This window comes from Manacus candei, unplaced genomic scaffold, assembly GCF_025592945.1.
Source record: "Manacus candei isolate 608988 ecotype Guabito, Panama unplaced genomic scaffold, ASM2559294v1 h1tg000016l, whole genome shotgun sequence".
Classification (NCBI taxonomy): Eukaryota; Metazoa; Chordata; class Aves; order Passeriformes; family Pipridae; genus Manacus; species Manacus candei.
The window spans coordinates 8,039,549-8,064,854 of NW_026138064.1; the positions used below are offsets into that span (position 1 = coordinate 8,039,549).

Here is a 25,306-nt window from a genome sequence, read left to right on the forward strand (position 1 = left end):
TCATGAGTAAGCAGATGAGCACAGAGGGGGAAGCTCCTGTGCAGGAAAGAGGTAGAGTGAGCAGGAGGAGATCAAGTCCTTGGCTGATATAAACACAACTAATTTTCAGCTGGCAGGAAGAGATTTCCTTGCTAAAGGGCTTTCAAAATTACTCCTATACTGGAGAAAAATCAGCATGCCAGACACTGGCTTATATACATGACAACTGTTGGTGACCCTAATGTTAGCAGGTCAGGCTTTTCAAAGCTGCTCCTAGTACTTAAGAAACTTATGCAAACCGAGGCCTTTAAGGACTTTTTGCAGCAAATCACTACTGCAAATGACTGACAGCTTGTACCTGGAACCATGAAATGACAGGCACTGGAACTGGATTAGGAGGCGAGGATGGTGGGATGGCAGAAGTGTACATATCTTGGCCTTTCCCTGGGGCAGCATCTGAGTGCAGAAGAAGAACTGGGATTGGGAATTTGGCTATGCAGGGGTTGGGAATTTGGCTATGCAGGGGTGTGCAGCCCCAGATGCTGCCAGACCCAGAATAGGCATTTGCATGGTGTTACAAGGATATTTCATTTGGTCCCTCCAGGTACAGAGGTGGACTTCTCAGTTCTCCTGAGGCCGAGATGAGGCACCACTGCAATGGTGACAGTGGAGCTATGAGTTTTATTCACTCTCTTGCTCCAGTTGCCATGCTCAAGTGCAGGGTTGATTAAGAGCTATCTCCAGACAGCCCCGCTCACATCATCTGCAGACCTTTTTATCCCTTTCACACTTCTTAACCTTCCATTTCACCACCCTTGTACCTTCTTATCTCCACCTCAGTTTCCTCCCAGATCAAAAACCCACCTCAAATTATTTTTTTCCCACAGTCACCAATGTTGGTATTTCTGATACTCTTACCTGGGTAATCTTTGTCTAATGTGATATGCCTGACAGAGTTATCTGGATATGGCAGCTTTTCAAGGCCTGTGGAGTTTGGTCATGCCTCATACAACTCCAGCCTACTTGTCTGTGAGATCTACCCACCCCTCCTTTGTGGCACCACCTGCCAGTGACTCACACCAATATTTTTTTATGGAATCACAGAATAGTTGAAGTTGTAAGAGACTTTAAAGACCATCTAGTCTGATCACCCTGCAATAAAAGCAGGGACATTTTCAACTAGATCAGGTTGCTCAGAGCCCCATCCAACCTGACTTTGACCATTTCCAGGGATGGGGCATCTGCATGTCCAACAGTTCCCCCACATCATGTCCAACATTTTTCCATGTCCTAATCAGTTTGTTTAACCTCTGGCCAGAGACCAGACTGTGCTCCCATCATTTTCCTGCAGCCCTAACAGTGATTTTTAGTGTAAGTCTTGTAGCATAGTCTAAAAATCTTAGTAAGCACACTCAAATGATCATCCTGAGAGATCAGACTAAAATGCACTTAGAAGAGAAGTTTGTGTTTTGCCTCTAGGACGAAGAGGTCCAGGGATACATTGATGGATTTCATGATCAGAAAGACTTACTCAACTGCTGGACTTCAAGCTCAAGGTGCAGTTGCAGTGGGAACGAATCCAATAAAATAAAAAAAATCATTGAAGTACAACATCTGACTTGCACAGGCCACAAGATTCATGTCCTTTGTTTTAAAATGTCACTAATACATCAAAATTAGTTGGCTACCTTTTGGCACAGGGGCTGCTCACCCTCTCCTCTATTCCAAAAACAGAATACATGTTTCAAAACAACATTCAAAAGCAAGAAAAGTGATGGAATGGGAGGGACTAGCTTTGAGTACTAAAATAGGATCCTATTGAATATGAATGTTACCTGAAGAGAAAGTGCAGTTCAACACGTTTGTATGAGAATGAAGACAACTAATGAAAACTGAAAGCACACAAAGATATACTGGGGAAAATCTTGCATAGCTTGGTTAGAAGATAATATCTAATTCAGCAAAATAAGGGAGGCAAGACAAATTACTGTGAGTTGGTATGAAAATATATAAATAGCAGGGTTACAAATTTAGCTAAATTGGCACATCTTAATGTAGGACAAACCTAATTCCTGGATCTGCATCTCAGCCAAAACTGAAACTGCCCGTAATTTTTTGTTTGGTTGGTTTTATTCTTTCAAATTCTTATTCTTAAGGTACTTGATTAGCAAACAATTTGACTTCAAACAGTGTCCAGATAGAGAGTGTCTCCTGATTTAAGGCTTTAAGCCAACAGGTAAAGAACATTGAAGAAAACTGGGCTGCAGTGTACATCTTGCTGTCAGATACTGTGGACTGTTTGTGTGGAGTACTGGTTTTAGGCACACATCTGAAAAAATACAGAACATCTCCATTTAGGTGCAAAATCTGTTTTGTTCATCTCTTCCTGTGCAGGTAATTATGAATTTGCTGTTAGCCATATGGAGATGGTATCTTCTCTCTTGTTAATAGGAAGATATCAGAAATTTTAAGAAAACTAAAAAAACCCACCACCAATAACAACAAAAAAACCTCCATCCCAATATTTGAGGCATATAAACTCTTCAAATATGCTAAGAGAACAGCTTTCTAAGTTACTGCAGTTACTACCTGCTTACACCCACTCAACTTGAGCTTGCCTGCCAGTACACTTCATTATGCAAGTGTAATTTGCTATCATAAACCCCCAAGATCATTTTCCCAAACTTAGGTGTATCATACTCTATCAGCAGCCTTGTATGTATATAGACATGTAAACATATAGAGGTAGTTTGGTTTTTATTTTGCTAGAAAGGAACATCAATCTGATGTTGAAAAGCAAAAAACTGGTGTCTTGCTCCTTAGAAAGGGAACCATTTGGATTATTCCCTGTGTTGCAGAGTGTGTTACTCGTTGTATTCACACTCCTCTTTGTTCCCATTCCCTCAGCCTTCTCCACGGTGAAGACTTCTTCTGTGTCACTGGCAGCTAGGATTTTCATACCTGTAGCAGTAATGTAACATATTAGAAAGTGGTCTATTCCCTCTTTGTGGGCTTTAAGTTGTGGATTAAGCTTGAATCCCTTGATCTCAGAAAAGAAACTGGTCTTTGCATTTAGCCTACAGACTGTTTAATGAGAAACAGCAGCTCCCATCATCTGTGGCCAAAAGAATCCATTTTATGTGAGGTTTGGGTACGGTGTTGTTTACGAAGCTGGTCTTACCTAAAGCTTAAGTGGAATACTGTTATCTTCATTGGCATAACAGATGGTACCTTTTCCTGCAACTAATTAGCTATGCAGTGCCTCGTCTGCAGGACAGGAAATCCTTGATGCCTCTCTGCTACTACCTCTTCCCCCAGATCTGTGCAGCAACCCCACCACAGACTGTCATGGTTGAGAACCTGTTAGCCCGACAGAATCCAGCAAAAAGTGTTCCTGATCTATTTCAGACCTTTGGAAATTTGACAGGTCACTCTTAATTAATCATGAGAGGCTTGCTTGAGCTGTTGCTTGACGCAGGTGGATTTGGCTCACACAGATGAAATGGGAAGCTTCTAGCACTGGTTGCTGTGAAGACAGGTTTAGAGAATCACAGAATCACAGAATGGTTTGGGTTGGAAGGTGCCTTTAAAGGTCATCTAGTTCCAAACCCCCTATAATGCGCAGGGACACCCTCCACTAGATCAGTGTGCTCAGAATCATGTCCATGGGACGTTCACCACCTCTTATGGCATCTCTGCAGTCTAGCCAGTGCCTGGTGTGGAGTTTCATATGAGGTCAGGGATGCTGCTTCCTCCCTAACCCCTTGGGAAATTCTTGGATGTGATGGTAGCCTACCAAAGCCCCTCCCAGATCTTAGAGAAACTGAGCTTTCAATGTGTTATCTAAGGAAAGCCTGTAAATGTAGATTTTAAAAGACTTTAGTGCTACAGTTGAGCAACCTGGTGTAGTAAAAGGTGTTCCTGTCCATGGCAGCAGAGTTGAAACAAGATGGTCTTTACAGTCTCTTCCAACCTAAACTTGTGTGATTCTAACCCACAGCAATGTGCCCTGCTATTGAGACTACAACTGAGATACTTTAAAAAAAGTGTGCTGAATTTTCAACCAGAAACATCTGACACCAAAACATTGGTATGGTTAAGTCTCTGGCTAGCAATGAGGGGAGTGTAATGTCATTTCAAGACCAGGAGAAAATAAATCATAGTGAATAGGAATCTGCCAAGCATGAATTCACTGGGAGCTCTGTAGCAGTCAGCCTCAGTTCTCCAGAGTGACACCTGACCTGCCATCATGGTCACATGTTTAGCTTTTGGTGCTTTGCAGAGCTGTATCCTAAACTGGTTTAGGCAGAACTAGTCTTGGTAACCCATCATTGCTACCTGACAAGCACTTAGCAAAGATGGTTAAGTAAGTGCACTGTCCTCAGATAGAATGTACTCAGCTAAAAAAAAATCCCCAGATTAGTCCTAAAGTTATTTTTTGTTATATTGGTTGCAAACTTTGCACCTCTATGCCTTGTACACAAATCCCACAGCTGCAGCTGTATGGACGTATGTATGTATGTTGTCATCTTCTTGTTCTGTGCATAAGGAGGTATGGGTATGAGTTAGATGTGATTATTCTGGACAGTGAAACACTTAGAAGTCGATCTGTATTCAAAAAGCTTTGCAGAAAATCTATACTTTTGCACACTGGAAAGAGCATCAGGGTGAATGTATGAACATATGATAATAGTGAGGCCTTAGGTTGAATTCTTATGCACTAAACTCTGATGTGACTTTATCTGAAACTTTGTGTATATTCATACTGCTGTGGCAAAAAAGTCAGATGGGAAGATCAGAGAGGCATTTGTCAGTTAGAGAAATAAAGCAAAAAGTGCTGATTCTTTCTACTTTTTGAAGAAATAGCCTCACAAAATTAGCAGCAAGCAAACACATGCTAAATATAGCAAACACTTATGTTGTCACTATAAGCATCCTACTACAATACTTGATGGAGTAACATATGATTATGGTGACAGAGATTGTCCTGGATTTCTGGATTGGATCCACCCAAACACTCAGGCAAGCAAAGAACATTGAACATGTCCTGCAACTGGCTTCAATGAAATTACTCCTTAGGAAGAGTCAGAATGTGAGATGTTTTATTGGAACTTCCGATGGAAAGAAGATAAACTACTACCAGGAGCCAAAAAAAAAAAAGGCATTAAAAACTAGCAGCGTGAGTCCATGTGGGAAATACACATTTGTCATGAACGTTGCTGCACTCATTCTTCCATGAAGAATTACAGACTTCTGAATTGTCGCAATCCAGTCTTCAAATTCCAACACTAGATAAAGGAGCTGACAGATACCTGTGCCCCCACTGAATTATCATTGATTGAAAACTAAGATTTGTTGCTTTTAGCAGAAAAATATAAATCCTTCTCCTATAGTACACATCCTTGCCTCTTTTTTTCTGCCTACTGTAGAGAGCCGCACGTTGCCCACAGGATTTCACAAACATTGGTGTGAATTCTTTCAGCAAGTTGGACAACCGGTTTCAACACACTCTGGATACCAGGTACACTATGATTCAAAACACAAATGTGTAAGGATCTCTAAGAAGGAGATTAAAATCTGTTTAAACTACCAAGGTAGGTATGCTTTTCTTGGGAAATTAATGCATATTGCAATCTGAGGAACTGGGCATTTCTAAAAATCGCAGATGCATGTCCCTAAAACAAGATAATTTGATTGTTCTAGAGGCAACGCATTCTGCTGAGAGACTGCATTCTCCTGTTTTCTGTGGGGTGGGGTCATGTCCCCTGAGACAGAAGATGCAGTTTCTACATATTTACTATTTAGCAAGTGCTTCTGGTAAAAGATTACTCTTGTTTACACTTCTTAATTTGTTTTCTCTTTTGTTTGCTTGTTTTGTTCTCAAATGTTCCTCCTATTAATACATCTTCTGGAACTGCCTGGCCTACTTTAGGCTAAAAATAGTCCTTGTTGCTACTGCTGTAGCTCCACACAAGCCACATAACAACCACACCAGGAAAGAAAAACCCTCATGCCCTGCTGAGCTTCCCTGAAATGACAAGTGGGTCAGAAATCCATATGACCAAAAAGCAGGAGGAAAATGAATCCTGCCTTCCTTCTCTGCTTGTACTAGGCTTGGTGATGGTGCAAAGTGGGGGAAGAGCAGAAAGGTGTCTATGTGTTTTGGTTTCCCTCTGTCTCCTCTACACCCATCAAGAACAGTAGATGACACTTCACTTATGGAGAGATATGAAAGAAACAATGAAACTGCAGAGAGGAGAAGCTGCAAGGAAGACATTTTCATATTGGTTTCCAAGAAGTCATTCTTGAAATTAAGGTAATTTGATTGATTTCTTGAATAAATAGCAATCTTTGGGTATGACCAGACCAATGCTTCTGATGCTGTTGCACTGCTTAAGAGAAAAGGGTTACCCTGTCTCCTTCATTGGGCTGTGTTTGTTCTCCTGGTGTCTTAGAAAGGAAAAGGGCACTGGATACACAAATGTTTTCCTCTGCATTGCAGCAGACAAAACTTAACACTTCTCAACCTTGAGTGAAAAACTTTACACTACTTGTCCGGTTGTGCTCCTAGGTTCATGTGGCCGGTGATGCATACTGGTGAGACACAGTCTTACTGGCCTTACTGGTGATCTCTGGCTGATAATGAAATGCAGGAGTGAAGAATACCCAAAAATGCTTCTGCAGCTACCTTGGCAACTGAGGAATGAAACACTATTGCTCCACAGATAAAAATTGTGTTTCTATGATTTACTCCAGCTTGTGGGTGCTATTTTTTTTCCATTTTACACTTAAGGCATATTGGCAAGAGCATGTGACACGCTTGTTGGAAGCCAGGACTGTGCTCATTTGCAGTAGAAAATCCCCTGGGTCACATTTTTCTTTGCCCTGCCAGCTAGGAATCTAGCTTGAATATAGTTGGGGTGGTACCATCCTCAGTTATAGTAACACATCTGGGATTTGGAGGCAAATCTAAGCCTAACACAGAGAAAGCACAAGCTATTCTATGTTCTCACTGATCTCATAAGGCAGTTTGTCAAGGACAAAGTTATGTCGGGTACCATGAATTCAGGGTGTCCCAGCAGCTCCTGCACAGCAGGATCTGCTCAGGTGGATGGGGGGGGGGGGCACGAGTGGTTTTTGAGTTGGGGCCCAAATGGCGTTGGTCAGCAGTCCTGCCTGGTGCCCCTGGAAGGGGGCATGCCAGCATTGCCAAGATCTGGACCAGGATCTACATCCCACCCTGCTGCCATTGACAACCCCTCTAACTCAGCGCATCCCCAGGGTTTTGAGGCATCAACACCGCTACGGGTCACCCAGACCCTATCCTTCTGTTCCTTGGTTGGTTTTCTGCTCCCTCCCTTTTCGGGTGGTGGAGTCCGGTGATGCCGCAGGGCGAAGTCGCAGGAGCAGCGTGATGCCCGCGGTGGGACCGGCGCTGGAGCAGCCGGGAGACCCTCCAACCCCCGCCAGGCACTGCCGACTGCAGGTAGCGATATCCCCAGGCGGCAGACTCGGCCCCGGCCCTCAAGGAAGGGACCCAGCTCCAGCCCCCAGGGAGAGGACAGCCCGGGAGAAAGGGGCCGAGCGCGGGGAACCGAGGCGGCTCGGAGGGTCCCGCTCCCCCCTCCCCTGTATTACGCCCGCCCCTCCCGGCCGGCCCCTGTCCCCTCCCTCCGCCCCGCCGCCGGGAGGGGGCTGGAGCCGGGTCCGGCGCCCGGGGAAGCAGAGGAGGAGAGGCGGGCGGTGGGGAAGGAGCTGCGCCGGCTTCTACTGCGGGCAGCGCCTGGGGGAATCGGGGTGGGAAGGGGGGCGAGGAGGACGAGGCAGCAGAGGAGGCGGGCGGCGCAGAGAGGGAGTCCCGGAGCCGGCCCTCCCCGCCGCGGCGGAGGGCGGACCACGATGCCCAGCCGGGGGGCGCTGCCCGCCCGCCCGCCCGGACACCGCCGCCCGTAGCGGAGCCGCAGCGCGGGGTGAGCGGAGCCGGGGGCGCGGGGGTTGCCCGTGCGGGGCCGGGGGGGCTGCGGCGGGCGCCGGGAGCCGGGGCGGGGCGGGGCGGCGGCTTCCCCGCTCCGCGCTGCAGAGCGGGCCGGGATGCGGGATGCGGTGGGTCGGTGTCGGGGGTGGCGGAAGCGGCGCGGGGACATCGCCACGGGGTGCGCTGCTCCTCTCGGGGGTGGGGGGCCCTTTTGTCGCGGCAGGTGCCGGCTGGCCCTTCGCCCTCCCTTCTCCACGGGACTCCCCCCGGGAACACCCCTGGGAACACTTCGGAAAGAGAGTCGGTGGCCGCCGGCCGTGCCCCCTTTTTGCGGCGGGGCTGCGCGTGTGGGCTGCGGTGAGGGAGGGGGCTGCGGCGGCCACAGGGCATGATGGACGCGCCGCATTCGGGGAGAGAGGCTTTGGAGCAGAGATGCTAAAATGTCACCGCGTGCGATGTCCCTGTCAGGTCTGGATGCTTTGAGCGACCTCCCGCCACTGGAGTCTTTCTGCATCTCTGGAAAACCCCGGTGGTTCGGGAAGGAGAGAAATGCAGGCGTTTTGATCAGCTGTCATTGATAGCTTGCAGGTTTTCATTGATAGCATGAGGTTTCCAAGCTCCGAGGTTGTACAGTAGTTCTCTGGCTCCTCGTAGATGAATACTTGAAAAATAAATGTGTCAGAGTAACAGCACTCGTCTTGCATGCTATGTGGTCTTTTGTGGGGCGTGAAGGCATCTAGTACAGAGCAGGGATTCCAGCTGACATCCCCCGTGCTTCAAATGAGATGGGTATGGTGAGAGAAAAGAGAGATCATGGCTTTGTGTACAGATTTCTGCCTGTTTCTATTCGGGCATAACACCAAGTTTTTTAAAAAACGTGTCATTTGAGTACAATGGGCTTTTGTGCTTGATTTGAGAAGGAAGGTTTCTGGACAAGTTACTGTAGAAGGGGTTACCTTTGAGGTGGAGGCTACTTGGTATGATTCCCCTCAGCCCTTGCATTTCAGGATCCTGTTTAGTTTGAGAACATTGCTGTGGCCTCACTCTTTTTTAAGTCATCTCCCTGCTCTCAGGTCTGATTTGGGTTGACTGTCTCTAAAAATAAAGACTGGTAAGACCTTAGGGGAAGGCCTTTATGCATCTGTCCGCAAGTAACTTTGAATGTGCTGTACAGGAGGAGAATCTGCTTTCGAAGCTTGACACAGGGGAGGAAAAAGGACAAAATTTACATCGCCTAGGGATCTGTCAAGTACTGGGAACTATGACAACAGCTCTCTACTACTCTCCCTTATTTATTTGTATTCCTTCCTCTCCTCCAACTTTCATTGCTAGCTCTCATGTGGCATATTTCAATGTTGGCTTATGCCCACTCTGAGTGGAAAACCAGTGATGCTGAAAAACATGCTAAACCAATGTGTAACAAGAATGATATTCAGTACTATGTCTCCTTTGATGGCACATGTGAACTTGTTTCTATAGAGACTTACTGGCTAGCCATTGGTGCTTATTAACCTGTTTCAACATACACAACAAAGATCATGTTTGTGTTTTTTTTTCTTCTGATTGATGAGACATCGGAGGAGAGAAAGACCTGGTGGAGAAGAGTATCCTTAATTCCTGAGCCATGGAGTCACATCTGTTCAGTTACAGATGTGCTTGGTCTGTAGGTGTGTAATTGGAGACGTATTTTGACTGAATTGAGAGAGTTCAGTAGCAGAAGAAGGAGATTTTTGAATTTGCAATTGCTTTATACCTTTTTTTTTTTGTAATACTGTACCTGAATTTTCTTTGAAAGCTGTGGTCATCATGAAAAATCTTGATTTTTTTTTTCTTTGCTTAGTCTTCCCTGCCTCTTTGTTCAATGCTAGGAGTCTGCCTGCCATTGCACTTTGTTGTTTTTAGGTTTTTTTAAAATTGGCAAACATTTCCATAATTATTACTTCTATCAGATAATATGCTGAACTGATTAGCCTATTTTCTAGTGCTCTAATTTTTCTTGTTAATAGTTTCTGCAGCCTCAAATATCTTGCAGTTCTGTGGGTAATACAACAGCATGATGGAGGTGTGTTTTTCCAGTTGTGTTCAGGAAGAGCTAATGTGAATATCACTTTGGGATTTTATTGTGGAATTATCACTTATTGTGGAACTAGGCCCTCAATATATGCAAAATTGTCTAATGGAAAACAGCTACCTATCATCAGTGCTTGAAAAAAGCATTCCTTTAATCCACTCATGCTGTCCTGTGTGTACTGATTGAAGTTATGGAGAAAGACAAACTTTTTAAGTTGGTGACTCTTCAGGAGTAAGATCTGCCTTCAACATTATTTTTCCCCATTGTTGTTTCCTGAAAATAAAGGTAGCACAAAAACAAATTCTGTAGTGCTGATGCCAGAAGCCTTTGCAAGCCTGTCTTTTCTCTCTCTAACTGGTTTGTGCCCAGAAAATCTGTGATACGTGGTCAGTTCTCCACTTATTTTCACACAAGGGTGCTAAAATCAGCTGTGCTACCTTGTTCTGAGTGACTGAAATCAGAGTGGTTATTTCTTAGGAAGTGAGAACACCCCAGGTTATGACAGCTTTTGAAGCCTTTGCTGTGTCTTTAGTCCATTGCTTGCCAGGTGAGATTCCCATGTGAATTAAATCAGTTCAGTTTTTGTTCTGTCACTCTGGTTGGCAGCGGAGAGATTAATTCTCCTGAAATTGCTGCATGGTGTCTGCTGTGGCTGTGACTGGTTGTTGGTGACGCTCGGTGCTTTGAAGTTCCCAACTCTGGAGGATGGCTTGATGTTACATTGAAACCTGCAGATTTAGCCCTATACTATTCCCAGGACATATTTTCTTTATTTTTTCATGTGTCTTTTTTGTTTGTTTATTTGTTTTTATTTTGTTTGGTTTTAATCTGATGACAGAAAAGACAGTGAAAACATCAATCTGCAAGTCCAGTTCTTCTCTGAAGAGCACCCAAAGCTCTTAGGGTTTTTAACTGGTAGACGTTTGGACAGGGCATAAACACAAAAATAATGACCAACATGTTTATTGCTACTGCTGGTGCCGCAGCTTGCTCACGTCCTCTCTCACATATTTAGGTATTGTTTGCTGGGTTTGCATATCCAGAGTGAAACTTGCTTTTCAGTGGTGCTTTTCAGAAAATGCTGCTTGGCAGCAGCTGAGAGACCCATTGTGAGTGTCATTGTTGTTCATGATGCATGTCCTGATTCCGAAAATCTGGTGCTTTTGTTACAATTGTGCTCCCACCGACATCTATTGGATGGAATGAGCAGGGGTTGAAGAGGAGAGGCTACAGAATCAGTAGCTACTTTTAGTAATCATTAGCTGGGTTGTTTTATATGGGCCCAACATTCACTCTTTTTCTCCCTTTTTGGAAAATCTGCTTTATTGGTGGTGTGTACCCTGTGCACTGTCAAAACAGTGCTGAATAGCCTGCCTGTGTTGTAAATAATCAGACCTTCTTGTAAGAGTATGTAGTGACAGGACAAGGGGGAATGGCTTCAGACTGAAAGAGAGTAGGTTTATATTAGAAATTAGAAAAAAGTCTTTACTGTGGGAGTGACGAGGCACTGGAACAGGTTGTCTAGAGCAGTTGTAGCTGCCCCATCCCTGGAAGTGTTCAAAGCCAGGTTGGATGGGACCCTGAGCAGCCTGGTCTAGTGGAAGGTGTCTCTGCCTGTGGCAGGGGCGTTGGAACGAGATGATCTTTAAGGTCCCTTCCAACCAAACTGTTCTATGATTCTATGAATCATCTGGGGGCAATTACACACAGTCCTAGGGAATTGAGGGCAGTGTCATTCATATGGTAGTCTTTGTTGTGCTGCTTTTTTTTCCTAATAAGCAAGTGGGTTGATATTTGTTCATCCTTTTGAAGTACAAGATAACTTTCCTTACCCAAGTGGGTTTCTGTGTTTTATTTCAAAAGGGTTGAACTTTGTTAGTGTGGGATATAGGATCCCAGAACAGTGTCTGGGATGTGTTGTGCAGCTTCCAAACTTTCTGGTTATACTGAAAATCATATGGGAGTGATTGAGGATATAATTAGTCTGAACGGGGTGGCCACAGGCAGAGGAGTGAGGACAGAATGGGCTTATACATATAAGACAGTGTTTTGATCCATTTTTCTGAAGGATTCATGCTGCATTATTCTCGTATCTTAACCAGAACGAGAATTAGCTTGAGGGCAGATCCATGTGCAGAGATGTGCTGATCATTCGTTTACCATGTCCTCTAGGATCTGAGGATCAGCATAAATTATAAAGGCACGCTGCTTGTTGCCAAATGACAGAATTGTGTCTGCCAGATAGAGATTTAAAGTTTTCTGTGGGCTTGGACATCCTTTGAATTTGGAGTAAAGCTTCTGCTTTTCTTGTTTTAGAGGTGTCACTGGAATTCATGACCATACAGGTCAGTCACGTTGCCACACTGCCACATATTCTCTACTCCTTTAAGCCATTTTTTAAATAGCCTTGACAATACATGACTTCTTTGATTTTTATTTTCTCTTTGTTCTCTAGCAAGTGGAAGGCTGCTCCTTTGCTCAGAAAATTTGTCTCATGGAGGAGCAACATTTACAGTTAATGGCTCTTGCTATTGATGACCAAGGCTTTGTAGAAATCATGGCAAATGCCTGTGAGACACTAATATTTTTGGCAGCTCTAAGGTCACCGATTTTAAAATTGAACTCAGCACAGTTGCAAAATTGAGCTTCATTCCTAAGCCTGTCTGAGGACAAATGATGTGTAAGTCTAAAGAAATATGTCTGAATCTCATCCTGGTTGTCCCTGAATGCCTGCTTAGAACTTGTCAAAGCTCACGTTTCTAGAGAACCTGAGAGCTGACTCTTGTAGAAGAGCTGCCCTATTCGGTAACTTAAACAGGAACATGAAATTGCAGTGTGAATTTTCATAGATGTTTCTTGTGCTGCTTTTTAGTGCTTACTTGAGGCTCCAGTGAATTCAGCATCCTGCTTCACCACCCGTCAGTTTAAATCCATCAAAAAGTAGAGGAGGAGAAGAAAAAAATCCAACTTCAATGGAAACATACACTGCAAAAGGCAGTTGTATCACATTTATATTCTGCTGTGTGCTTCTGCCACCCACGCTTGTAAAATACTCAGTGATGACAAAATGAAGTACATTTCATTTCCACATATACAAATATTGTATTTGCTGAGTAATTTCTGGTAGCTCTTCTATGGTAACTTATTTTTCTACTTGTTCCAGGCCTTCCTCCATTCCTCGTGCATGGAGGGGGATGTTTAGTAATGCAAGAACTGAAGAGAAACTCCGCTATTTGTTTTTAACTGACTGAGATATTAACTTGAAAAATGTAATTTCATGAAGTGCAGCTGGGATTTTTGGAGCATCCCATTAGAACCACTTATGGGAGAAAGGCAGAGAATTGGAAAAATGAAGAGTCATTATAAAAGGGTGCTTTTTCTTCCCTAGAACACCTATATCACTCTCTCTTGTGCTCAAAGCTTGCTAGTAATACCAGTAAAACACACTCATTAATCTGTCAGAGCCACAAAGTTCTGATAGGAAGGCCGTATTTGGATACATGAAGCCAGAAGAACTGTTTACATAGACTTGTGAGGGACTCTTGCACTGTCACAGAGCAAACTCATGTTGCCCTATGCTAAAGCTCTTCTGCCTCGTGATATGCCATGCCAGCTCAGCCAGCAGACCTGAGGACAAGCAGGACAAGGGCAGGACAGCCTACAAAATGCAGGGCTGTAGGGTGACAACCCCAGCAGACTGGAAAGTGTCCCCAGATGCCATTTGTTTCTTTGTAAGGATTGTGCCCTCAGACTGCAGAGCACAAGAGTGCTGCTGATGAGGACGCCCTGGAATGCTGTCCATACAGGAGGGAAAAGACACTGAATGTGTTGAACAGGAGTGTTTGCACATTGTTTTGGGGTGATTTGGGGAGATATCAAGTAGCTCAAAACCTCTGGTAGGTTGCAGAACTATTGGTTGTAATCTACCATTCTGAAAGTGGAACAGATTTTAAAGAACTGAGTGTGAAAAATTATTGGACAGTGGATCATCAGAGCAACTGGGATATTCAGGGATTTAAATTGCTGGTAGAAAGGGCTCCACCTTGAGAAATGTTTGGTGATATGGGTATATTTCTTAAGTGCAGGACCAGGTCAGGCAGAAGACACCAGTCTCCAGCGTTACACTTCTAACACTGGGCTGAGTCAAGGGAATTTCATGCCTCCCCAGTGCAAACGTGAGCCATAAACTGATGAAGGTTTCACATCGTTGCATCACTCACACAAATAATTCTCAGTTATCTTGAGAATACAGTGGATGTTATTTGGAAAAACATGAGAAGGTGTAACACAGTTTGTCAGTCTTGAAAGCCATTAGGAGCAGGTAATGTTTTTCAGCAAATAAAATACCAGAAAAATAAAATGCCATTCAAGAAATTCTCAGCTTTCAGAGGCTTTCACTGAGACCCTACTACTTGCTGGCTGCACAGGGCTGTGTAGTCCAAATACAGACATACAGAGCCATTTAGGTTGGAAAAGAGCTTTAGGATCTTTTAAGTCCAACCATAAACTGGTGTCCTGGCTATGTGGTTGCAGGTTGGTTTCCTGTGGTGATAAGCATCAGATGGAGAGCAGCCCTTTGGAGCAGCTTGTGGTTTTGGGAAAACTAGAGGTGAGTCATGGGTTGTAGCCACCACATCACTACTGTGAGTCTGCCAAAAACACAAGAGACAAATCATTTGTACGTAGTCATTTCAGGCACCACTGCAGCAGAGAATGGAGAGAGGCCATTGTTTTTGTGGGGTTGTCACATGCAGTACATCTGCCTCTGCCCTCATGCATGCCCCAATGCGTGCACCCAGTGACCCAAATATCTGAGAAACAACTGGGGAATGTTCAAGTGTCTGAGGTTAGGTGAGGACAGCAGCAACTGTGAACAGAGAGATGAGAGATTGGGTGATATTCAGTTTGAGCTTTACACAGAAGCTGTAACAATGCAGAGAGCGGCATAAGGCCACATTAATCTGTGCTGCTGCCCGTCCCAGAGGAGAAGTAAATCCACATCAATGAGACAACCTGGACAACCCACGGGCTGTCACTGGTTTCAGGTCACAGGGGTGATGAAGCTGGACTGTGTGCCACTTGCATCAGCCAACAGATTATGCAAGGCAGTTGCAGAATATTACAAATTCACAGGTGTTGAGCAAGAAAAGCTGTGCCTGTGCTACAAGGGATGATCTTTAAAGAGAAGCTGTTCAAGGACTACATGCCAATCATGCACCTGTATGATTTGCATGAAAGTGGAGGAGATTTTGACTAGAAATGGTTGGGGTGTGGCTTTGTTTTTCTTACTCAGATTCCATAGCAAAATAAAATTCTGCAACATGCAGAATTAGGCAGAAATTAGGCAGTGCAGAAAAGTTCTGGCCCAAAACACCAAGCAGAAATATTATGCATACAACTCCTCCCCACCTCCCCTCCGTGCAGGGCTGTTTTTTGGAGGGTTTGTTTTCTGTTTACTTAAAATTGCAAACATAAAATGATATACCACTTTGAATTGCATTAATGTTTCTTTGTTTGTTTGTTTTCTTTGTTTATTTCCAGTTGAGAGTACTTGGGTTTGTTGATTTTTTTGTGTTGTGTTAGTGCCGTAAATTAGACAGAGAAGATTCTACTTTTGACTTTGATATCTAGAGTAAGAGAAAGGATGTGGAGTTTGAAGTTGGAAAAAGAATTAAGGATCCAATGAAGGTCCCCTATGTCTGCTAGTTCTCTTTGTGTACATATCTGTGTTCATTATTTGATTCTTACGGAAATTTTCTTGAGTCTGTGATCAGTGATGGAAATAAGAGGTAAAGTAGAAGAACTGGTAACTGGGGAGGAAGTTGTTTGAGGTTGACCAAAGCCATAAGCTGTTTTTTGTGCTAACAGGAGGAAAACAGGGTGTCATTTCAGATATAATGAAATATTTTATTTCCTTTGTATCACTGTTTTACTTCTTTATGGTTTGTAGCTTCTTTGTGTAAAAATTTTATTTTCTTTACCCAGAGTTCAATTTTGAAAGTACCTGCTGGAGCTGACAACCAAAAGTGTGTTCCCTAGCCTCTCTGCTGCTCTTTTCTGTGGATTCAGCAGTCCCCTTAAGAGAAGGAAAAGCACAGCTGGTGTCCGTCCCACGGAGCAGCAGTTGCGTGAACTGGGTGGGTTGCATTTATCTGGTATTGGCAGTGATTCCCCAGAAAGTGACTCTATTTGTCCCTACAGAAAAGGGACCACCAAAGACAGATTTCCCTACAACTCTTGAAATAAAAGATTGAGGCACTCTATTTATTTTTTTATACCCATAACAATCTTGTCGCTTAAGCATGACATCAAACCTCACTTCTGATCACCACAAGAGTAATGAATAAGCTATTTGCGTGAAGAAATATTAGTGTCAAGCTAAAGAGCAACAGAAAGAGGCCCTGACTGGAATGGGGGGGGGGGGGGAAGTAGATGTCATTGACCTTATTGTCCTCTTGCTGTCTTTGTTCTCTAAATAAGAATATATAGGTCCAGGAAATGGTAAATAAACTTGATGACATTTTTTCAATACTGATAGCTCTGTATCTTCTCACGTGGAAGTCTGTATTTTCCAGTACATAGTGACCTGCAATTAATCTGCAGTCATCTATCCAATCAAATCCTCATGTCTTTCCAATCAACACCACTGGGGTGCTCAAAGGAAAAACAAATCTCTCATGACATCAACTAATCCATTTTCAAGAAGGAGCTCATTTTGTAATGTCTTCCAGCCCAGCAGCCTTATAAACATTCTTTTGGTGTTCAAAAACAATTTAATTAGGAGATAACTGGTGTTTGAAAATAATTAATATCAATAGTTTTAGTTAATAGTTGATATAAACTGTATTCCACCTTGAGTTAGACTAAGTTGAGTTAGGGATGGATGTTACTAGATTCCTGGTGATCTGGAGATAGGCCAAAAGTTGGAATATGTTGTTTCTTCAGAACACGATTTTGAAATTTTATTACTGATCCATGTCCAGGGTACCATCAACATGCATATCCCCATTGCCCTGACTTGCACTGTTGAACTGGGCTGTGGGAGGTGCTTGCTTTGAAAATGGTTGTGTTGCTTGTTGCCACACTCCTGGCAGCAGCTGAAGACTTTAGTCCACGATATCAGTGCTCTTATAACACAGCACTTGCTGTCTGGTCTCTGGCTGATGCATCATTGTAAAGAGAGAGAGAGAGAGAGAGAGAGAGAGAGAGCCAAAGGGAGAATATGGCAGTGGTGATGATGGTGATGATACACACTTAGTGACTGAAGTTCTCTGCTTTGGATTTTGGCATTATCAGGAAGGAAGTTTCTGACCAATTTTGCAATATTTTTTCCTAAGTATTTTAAAAAGTTAATTTTGATAATAGAAATAGCTACTTGACAAATATTTTAGGGCTGTTATTTTCTTTAAGTGTTCATTTGCTTCCCAGAACTCAGCTTAGCTAAGATATAACTTGTCTTCTTCAGTAATTTCTTCTTGGGAAACTAACATCTTCATAACATTTCCTTAATGTTGCATCGTTTTATAATGGTAAGGCTTCATTTATCTTAAGAATTACTTCCTTGGCTTCATTTATACAGTAGAGACAGTATCTGCCACTGTCAGAGACTTGGTCTGATGGATGTATCTTACAGTCCTTCAAGATGACTTAATCTGCTCCAAAGTTATTCATGGGGCTCTTGGCTGAATAACTCAGTGAAATGGTTTCCTAGATCTAAAATGCACTCCCTCCAGAGAACAGATGTTTGGTTGCTTTATTCCTTTTATGGTGCAGGAAAATAGGCTTGTAAATGTGAGCACTGTGAGTTCCAAAGTCAGGAGGACTTAAAAATAAAGGTAATTTTTGAAGGAACAGAATGATTTTTTGAGTCGAGGCTACTTTTCATTATTCTTTTGATACCTATTTTCTGGTTTCTGAATTCCCGCTGAGATCATGCTGATTCCTAGTTCCAAGATGTTTACTCTGGTATAGAGAGCTGGGAAAACAGCTGTTTGGCTTGAAATCCCATTACACAAGTTTCATACTAAATTTTACCAAGGAGTGCATGGAAAGCACACTTGCTGTTTGCAATGATGTGATATGGAATGATTTTAAAAATCTTGGTGTATTGTGGAACAACAGAAAGCAATTATTTTAAAATTGCCATTCCTTTTCCTTGTTATTCAAGGTAGGGTAGATAGCCATAGAAAAATTCTGAGTATTATCGTTTGTAGAACTTCATTTATCTTGGTGATCTTCAGCAGAAGCCAGGCAATGATGCAGGTAATTTAAAAATAAATTGAAAGGGGGAAGTTTATTTGTTTATCTCTCTTATGAAGCATTCAACAAGGGAAATAGAAAGTCAGGAATAAAATCTACACTGTCTTGCAAGGAGAGATGAATGTGTCAGGCGGTAAATGGTATGTTACTCAGAACAGAGAGAGCACAGTGAGCGTTTCAAGTAGAGCTCATATCAAACCACGGGACAGAAGAGCACATATTGAGATTTTTGCATCCTGCGTTCCAATGAAGAAGTAGTATCAATACCTAAGAGGGTTTTGATTGGCATTAAATGGCTTTGTGGACAGGGAGAGATGATAGGAGGTCAGGATACCCAAGTCCATCCAGACATAAGGCCAGTGTGTTTTCTTTATCTTGTAGTTTGTCCTTTGTCACTTCCTCCATCCTCTTGTAATAGAAAAAGCATTTTTTTCTCCTTTGTCCATGCTCTTTGCCCTCAAGCCAGATATGTGAGGTGTCCACCTCAAGGCTCAAACCAGTCATGTCCCATCTGCTTCATCCTCCTCAACATTTCATGTACTGTAACTTTACCATAACATTTACTTTACTGTAATGTTTTTTCTGCTTTAAATTTATGCTTTGATGTGACTATCTAAGTGGTGTAGCTGTTCTGGGGTTTGTTTACTTATATGTATTCAGTGTCAGTGTTTAATAGCCTAGCTGCCAAGTGTCAGGTCCTTTTCAGGTTTGTTTCCACGCTTGGCTACCAGAGAAGTCTGGTGTTCTCTGACCACCTTGCTTGGCCTTCCTTAGTACATTGCTCTTGTCAATCCTTATTTACCTTTGTGTCTTACAGTTTTGATTTCATCTTCCTGTGATGATAACAGAAGGGGGAAACTGAAACTTCCTGCATATCAGGAAAGTAAATTGAGATTACTGGCAAGTTTTAGTTATGTTATTCTTGGTAGCATGTGCACCTTTGAGTTTGTTTCAAGCTTCAAGAGCCTCAGTGGGATACTCAAAGTTTTGTTCAAAACATCAGTGATTCAAGACGAGTAGTTTTTAAAATTATTTGCTTTTAAGCCTGCAAACAACTCTTCTGCTGGAAGATTTTGCTGATAAGCTGTTAAGCACAGCAGGTAATGGAAATATTTCAGTGCAGGTGAGTGACAGGTGGGAATTAAAAAACAATTTTCAGGACTTCTCTCTCCCTCTGCATTAGTGTAGCAGAAGCAGTTCATGCCCTGTTTTATCAGTTTGCTGTAAACAGTAGCTGAACAGTTAAGCAGTGACAGCTTGCAAACAAATGCTGAGGTGCTGGGAGGGTGTAGCTGTTACTCTGAAAGTTGTGCAAAACTCTGCATTTAATGTGTGCTCAGTATATCCATGTTTGATGACTATCGGTTACCACAAAGATGGACTTCCAGTGGGAGGGCAGAAGGCAAGTGAGAATGATGTAAAGTGGAGGTGGAGAAGGAAGGGAATGAAACGGTGTAAAGAGTGGTGATTTTGTGAGCATCAGTTGCATTGGCAAGTGTTACTGGAATGGGAGTTGGTCTCTCTTTATACCTTCCAGGCTGAGCAGAAGATGGGGTCCCGCTACTTGGTGCTGGGGTGCATGAGGATAAATTGATAATCAATTATGATTATGTTTTGAGTCTTTCAGCTCAGGGTGGTATTTTTATTATGTACCGAGGATTTCCTTCACCACTGACCAAACCAATTGCTAGCTCCGTTAAGGCTGGATGTGAAAAGTGCTTTCCTATTTCAGGCAAAACATCTTGGGAACTGGAAAAAGCTAAATGTTTATTGACTTCCTCATTCTCATGTGTTGTAGCACTACTGTATTTGCTCAGAAAGATAATTTGACAGTTTGCAAAACTGGCTCCAATGAAACTATTTGCTGAAATGAAAAGCCATCAAACCAAAAAGGTTTTCCAGAGTGGACCAAGCTCAGATAATTTATCAACTCATGCATATGTTAACACAGAATGTCATATCTCTAAACCAGTCCTATACTGAAGAGCTGTTATATCAGGCCATGCAGTTCCTTATTAGTATGCCTGTGGCACTTCCACCTCTCCTCTGCTTCTGCACTCAGAATGTGCTCTTGGTTTGACCCCCTGTGCAAACAGGGAGTTTCCTTTGCTGGTCTTTTAAACATAGTAATATATGTCTTGTCTCAGGAACATCCTCTAAAAAGGTATCTAAGCTTTCTAAGTATCTCCCAGAGAAGCATTCATTCCTTTCCCCTCTCTTTTGACCTGTGTGTGAAGGTGCAGTTCATGGTACTGATCTGTCAACAATACCCTGTTTTGTTGCAGTGAATGAAGTTATACAGGTTTATACCAGAGAATGGCACATCTTGTATGAAAGGTGAAATATAACCCTATGCACATAGCTTAAGTTTTATGTACTGCACAGCATTAGGTGGGTTAAGCAGGATGAAATTAAGCCAAATAGAAAAGTATTTTCTATTTGCATTTTTCCCCTGTTTTCTGGTTTACTAGGTTAAGCAGTGATTAATGCAGGCACTCAAACTCTTTTTAATGGCTATATTCCTTAGAAATTGCTTGTTTTTTTAGAAATCTTCATTCTGATAAAAAAGTTGCAGCTCCCATCTTGGCCATAGTTGCAGACATGAAAATGAAATAAGCACAAAAAAAAATTGCAAATGAAGTCTGTGGGTATCCACATTTCAAGTTAAATGATAGACCTTTCCACATCAAGTCATTCACATGTTGGAGAAGCTATGCTGCAAGAGATTCTCAGATCACCTTTCCCCTTACTATTGCTGAGGTTTTTTCATAGAATTTGATAGATCTTTAATTCTCTTGAACTTAATGGCAAAGCTTCTACTGATTCAGTGGGGTCAGGGTTTGACCAATATTTACAAGTGCTGTAAATTGACCTCCTTTCTCCCAAACTTAGAATCATTAAGGCTCGAAGAGACCTCTGAGATGATGGAGTCCAACCTTTTACTGAACAGTGCCAGGTTCACCACTAAACCATATCCCTAAGCATCACATCTGCATGTTTTCTGAACACTTCCAGGGACAGTGATTCCAGCATTATGCTGGTCAGCCTATTCCAGTGCTTGACTACCCTTTCAGTGAAGAAATTTTTCCTATTATTCAATCTACACCTCCCCTGGCACAACTTAAGTTTTATCTTACTTAATGTAAAAATGGCAAATGCCTAAAATAAATAATTAAACAAGTGGTCTATCTCGCCTTGATTTCAAATGTTTTCCAGGGGACATTTTCACACTACAGTGTTTGAGTTTGTTTATAAGCACATATGCTGTGCATGCTGACATACAATGAACACCAATTTATTAAGGCATTTCTCTTACAGCTAAATGTATGTTTGGCTGTTTTGAGTCAGACCTCAGTATAAGCTCACCTCTCTTTTTGCTGTCAGCTTCTACTCTGCTTTGGGGGTGCTGTCTCCCAGTTTCACAAGCAAATGGAAAGACAATCAACTCAAATTAGCTTCTCTGACACAGAAAAAGACCTGGAACTTTCTGGAATGTGTAGCATCACACTGAAGAGCTGCTAATGCTGAGGGACATCTTCAGGAAATTTCACTTCCTGGTGATTTGGCCAGAAAGCAAATGGTGGAGATACAAATTAGCTTGACAGAAGTAGAAAACATGGGTACTTGGATACATTTAGGTCATGAGTTTTTACCTGTCTGTCCAGGGGTTAGGAAAGAGCTGTAGGTAAGTTTATTGTCCTGCAGCGAGCTACCACCTGCCAAGCTCCTGGAGGCTCTTACTGTCAGGTGGGATATTGGGTGGATTTGTGATTGCTGTGATGCCTTTATGCCAGTCCCAGTATCTGTGGTTGGAAGTGCAGCTTTTCTGCTGATAAATGGATGCAGATCAGGCATCCAAGCTGCTCCTATTTCCAGTAATTCCTTGCCTTGTAAGCATCATCCTGAAGAGAGTACTTGGGAAGATGAATCCTAATGTTGTCTTTCAGGGCTTGAAGAAGGCAGGGCCTGAGATGGGTTGCTACAAGTGACACATGTTGTCTAGATGTGGATATAAAAGGAGAGACTCGATCAAAGATTTAGAATGTTTTCAACAAAAATAGTGCACATGTAACTGAGAGAGATTTGGATGAGGAATGGTGTTTTTAGTATGCCTTTGACCATAGGACAGGCTTCTGTAACTCTCAAGGGTTCACAAACTATAAAGAAAATTAGCCTAGAAATGAAAAGCACTTAAAATTTTTAGTCTCACTTTGCTACCCACTTATTACTATCAGAACATAGCTGAGTTTGTTAATGAGATATGCCAATTATAGGAGTTTTCTTTCTCAAAACTGTAGGGGAAAAAAGATTTTTAAGGTCAATTGCCTTGCCAATTGCCTTGTCTTTTTTTTTTTTAATAAGATATACTCTTTTTTAGAATGGTTCTAAAAATAGGTTTTGAGGAAAGAACAATTACCATGGTCAAAATTAAAAGCAAAATTTAAAGCCAATTTTAGTATTCTTTTAATGCATGTGTTTTCAAACCCAACACATTAAACTGAAATGTAGTTCCTTTCTGTGCATGATGAAAAGAAAGAAATTGTAAGAATTTGAAAATCTAGGAAAAAATTATTATGTGAAATCTGTTTATGTGCCATAGTCTTCTCTTGTAGATTTCTCTAACATAAAGGTGTGTTCCTAAGTAGCAGGTTTCCTTTTTATCATAAAGGTGTTACATTATTGCCATGATTGACATACCGCCTTCACACAACACAGACTTCAAGTGGAATATTAACCAGTGTCAGTTCAATTGCTTCTCCTCTCGAGGGCCTGCAATCTTTGGATAAAAGGTGGGAGAATATCCTGACACTCCAGTGTTCTTTATCATCTCTGTCGTGCCCTGTCAGGATGTGTTTTCCTTTTTTGTTGGAAAACCTGCTCTTTGACCTTTCTCCAGCAGCCTCACCAGGGACAGCTCTGAGAGCTCTTTTCTAAGAAAGAGTTGTATGTTCCACATCCATAGCTGCACTTAAGCCCAGCTGGACACACCAGGCCAGGCTCTGCTGACACCTGCATCTCTGTCAATCTATGTCAAGCCTTGTGAAGAAAAGCAGAACTTAGCCCTGTGAGTTCTCTAATGGATTCCACTTGCCTGTGCCATGGGATTTGTTTTGTCTCTTCTACAGACTCACCCTGAAACCTCTTTGCTGATCTTACCTACTACCCTCTGACCTAGACTCTCTCTGGAAAAGCATCAAAGCTAACTTCTTCTGTCCTTCTCACTTCACAGTATACATTTGTTTGCAGTGACCTTCTTTTGGAGTGATAGCAAAGCTTAACATCTACGGTACATCTCACTTGTGCTGTGAAGCATTTCTATTTCACCAGTGTCATAGTGGGGTGATCTGTAGGAGTCAGGCAAAGCAAAGTCTGAGTGCCCTTTGCTTTCAGGTGTCTATGTGAGGGCTGAAGCTGCTGGGGTTGTTGATGAGGAGGGAGCCTGCGATACCTGCACCTGGTTTTTCTGCACAAAGCCTTTGGTGCTACAGAAGGTCATGTGAGCTCAGGAAACCAGGGACACACTGTAGGTACGTTTCCCTGGACAGGGTATAATAACACTGCTGGAAAGCTGATCTTTGGATTCTACCAATTACCTTTTTTTCTGTCCACATAGAATGCTGTTGGGAGCCTTCATCTGGGAGAGCTGTATTGAAATTTCCCCTGCCTGACACTGCCTTGAATCTGGCCCATCTCAAACAAAGGCAGCATTCAGTATTTGATTTGAGGTGGAAACAGAGCAGCTATATCTCCAAAACTCTTTTTCAGCTACCCTTGCAGCTTCTCTATGCTGTCAGCATTCCCCTAGATCTCTGGCCCTGCTCATCAGGCAGGAAAACAGCTAAGACACTGCTCAAAGCAGCCCTAGGGCTGCTCCAAGTGCATCTGCCCAGGAAGTGGATTTGTTTGAATGGGAGCCCACCAGCCTGCATCATAGCTAAGTGTAAGTTTAAAAATGTCAAGGTCAAGAGTTAGGCCCTAGAGACTTGGAGAGAGGACATCTGCCTAAGAGCATGGCGAGTGCAGGAGTCAGTCACCTGGAGGGGAATTTTGTCACATGCTTGGTCATGATTTAAGCAGTTAACAAAAGGTTACTGCAGCCAATGAAGGTCATTTGAATGTCATTTCATAGCATCATAGAATGGTTTGGGTTGGAAGGGACCTCCAGCCCAAGGGTGTTGTCCATCCCCTGGGTGTCCAACCCACATGTGTGTCCAACACCCCTGCATATGGCCAGGGACACCTTTCACTAGACCAGGTGCTCCAAGCCCTATCCAACCTGGCCTTGAACACTTGCAGGGATGGGGCGTCCACAGCTTCTCTGGGCAACCTGAGCCAGGATCTCACCATCCTCATAGCCAAGAATTTCTTCCTGATATCTAAACCTGTCCACTTTCAGTTTAAAGCCATTGCCCCTTCTTCTGTAATTTCATGCCCTTGTCCAAAGTCCCTCTCCAGCTCTCTTGTAGCCCCTTCAGGTTCTGGAAGGTGCTCTAAGGTCTCCTTGGAACCTTCTTTTCTCCAGGCTGAACAATCCCGATTCTCCCAGTCTTTCCTTATCCTTCTGGCCAGTTTTCCTGTTTGACAGTAACAATACCACTGGATGTTAAAAACCAACATTTGACTTATAATTCAGCATACTTTGGATTATATTGGACCCTTGAAGTTTAATCCATTTTGCTTGATTAGCTTTAAGTATTTTCTCCTTTTGAGCTGATATGGTTTGACGCTGGCTCCCTGCCAAGTCTCCAAACCCTACCACAAGAGTTCCCCCCCCCCCAAACCTCAGGGAGAAGAGGGAGAAAAACAACTAAGAAAACTTGAAATGAGAGAGAGACAGCTAAAGTGATATATATATAAATATATTTACACCTATGTTACACTTATATACAATTAAAATATATACAATTTCCCAAGGGAAAGGGAAGGGGGAAGGGAAAAGGAACAAAACCAAAATAAAATATTTTTATATATATATCCCGATTAGTGGCCCGAGATCTAGTAACTAAAAGAGTTAGCAAGGA

The 25,306-nt window shown here is 42.8% G+C and overlaps 1 protein-coding gene and 1 long non-coding RNA gene across 6 annotated transcripts in view; both read left to right on the plus strand.

Annotated features, from left to right (window-relative positions):
- LOC127469018 (uncharacterized) overlaps positions 1-25,306 on the plus strand; it is a 288,437-nt gene that overhangs the window by 149,411 nt on the left and 113,720 nt on the right. The window lies entirely within an intron of this gene.
- PLPPR1 (phospholipid phosphatase related 1) overlaps positions 7,285-25,306 on the plus strand; it is a 128,406-nt gene continuing 110,384 nt past the window's right edge. Inside the window, exon 1 of one of the 4 annotated variants that reach the window (XM_051782826.1) lies at positions 7,285-7,465. The gene's annotated coding sequence lies outside the window, so the exon portion shown is untranslated. Of the gene's footprint in view, positions 7,466-7,580; positions 7,723-7,758; positions 7,950-16,141; positions 16,163-25,306 lie in introns of those variants that run through there. The other 3 variants (XM_051782827.1, XM_051782824.1, XM_051782828.1) reach the window with 3 other exon arrangements.